Raw genomic sequence first — 1,890 nt, forward strand, 5'->3', positions numbered from 1 at the left:
CAGCAACTAGCTTGTGGGGCAGCTGCAATTGTATCTTAAAAGTGGGTCTTTCATAGGAATCAGAAGAATAGTATACCAGGGATTTGTCTCAAGAAAGTTAATTAATTTGTAGATGGACATTTATAAAAAGATGATGGTAATGATATTACAGAGGATATAACATAGGTGACTGTGACCAAAAAGAAAATAATGCTGGAAAAAAATTCTGCTTCAAAAATTAAAGGATTTTTGTTGTTGTTGCTGTTGTTCTGACCGTACTGAATAGAATGTTCATTTTTAATCATTCCTTTGAAATTATGAAATTATTGTGAAAACTAACCCTTTCATATCTGGTGGGTTATATTTTTGTTTCAATTCAGTAGTGAGTGTAAAAAGTTCATTACTAAAAAGGTTAGACCTTGAAAATTACAAAACTTCTTAAATACTTGCTATTAAAATATGTTAAGACCAGTTGAAATTTTAGTATGTATAAGTTAAGCACTTTCTAAAATTGTAGCAGAAAGTTCTGAAAGAAAATAATGATAAAATAGTTATCTGGAGATCATTTGCCGCTTAGCCGCCTTCTTTTATGATGACAGTCTTAGAGTTTCCTCCTCCCTGAGCCCTCCCATTCTCTCCCATTTCACACTCCTGCAAGACTGCCCTTGTCCCCATCCATGGCCCTTTTGTGCTCCTCTGTGATCAGAAGACCATTGCAGTGGAGTGCAGACTCCCACCTAGGCCAGCCCTTGCCTCTCTACTGTGTTACTTTGTTACACTAAAGATAAGGAAGTTTTAAAACACACACACATAAATTTAACATTGAAAGTTACTTAATGTAGCACAAAAAGCAAGAAAAGAAATGATTTTAAAGGCAATTTGCTATACAGAGGAAAGGTTGTTTAAAGAGGATTCAATTGAGTAATGAATACAGTTTAGAAGCTCTTTAGTGAGTATGTTGTTTTTGAGAATCAAATAGTGATATTCTTTTGCTAACATAAAAATTAGTAAACTTCAGCAGGGAAATAAGAATAAAATGAAGTGAAAAGTTGTTTTTTTATTTTTATTTTTTAAGAACTGAGTAAAACATAAATGAAACTCAGGTACAGGTGCAGTTAACCAAGTTTGCAGTGAAAATTCCTGTTGTATTTCTATACTGGAGGAATGTAGAGATTAGTGGCTTGTTAGGGGTGTCAGCAGTATAAGAAAAAAGCCAATCTCTTGCTTTTGAGTCCTTTCCAAAGTAAATTGCATAGACTTCTTAAAGAAGTTTGGAATCTCATTAAAAATCCTTTAAGATTGTGTAATTTTACTTTCTCTAATTTCTAATGTGATAATTGCATATTGTAGAACAGAACCATTAATAAGAGAAAGGAATTAGTTTTGAGGTAACTGCCTTCATTAGGGGCTGAAATTAAATGCTAAAGATGTTTAATTTGGTTAGAAGTTCTGTAACATTCTATATATGTATACAAATTTGTATATCAACAAAAGTTGAGAATTCCAAGAACTTTTGCATATAGATAACTGGGTATATGCCTATTTCTTCATGTTTTCCCTCCTTTAACATTAGTGATAGTTAATGTATTTTTAGGATAATAAGTGAACATTTTTCACCTAGCTGTAGATCCATCTTAATCAGATTTTTAGTTAAGAGAAATTTTATTTGAAAAAAGTCCGTGATAGCATTTTAGTTTAGTTTTATCATATTACCTTCATAACTTCACTTTGGGCATGGCTCAGGTCAGAACCCCCCAAAAAGCACAAATGCTTTTATCGTTAACATATTTGTGTGAAGCTTCTGTTCACTTATAATCTGCCAGCCCCATTTGGAGAGTAAATTTTCTAACTCGTGATTAATCAGTTTTCCTGCATCAAAATCCAGATTGATGTTTATCTCTAGTTGTCTCT

Source organism: Grampus griseus (genome assembly GCF_964374135.1).
Source record: "Grampus griseus genome assembly, chromosome: 7".
In the NCBI taxonomy this organism is placed as follows: Eukaryota; Metazoa; Chordata; class Mammalia; order Artiodactyla; family Delphinidae; genus Grampus; species Grampus griseus.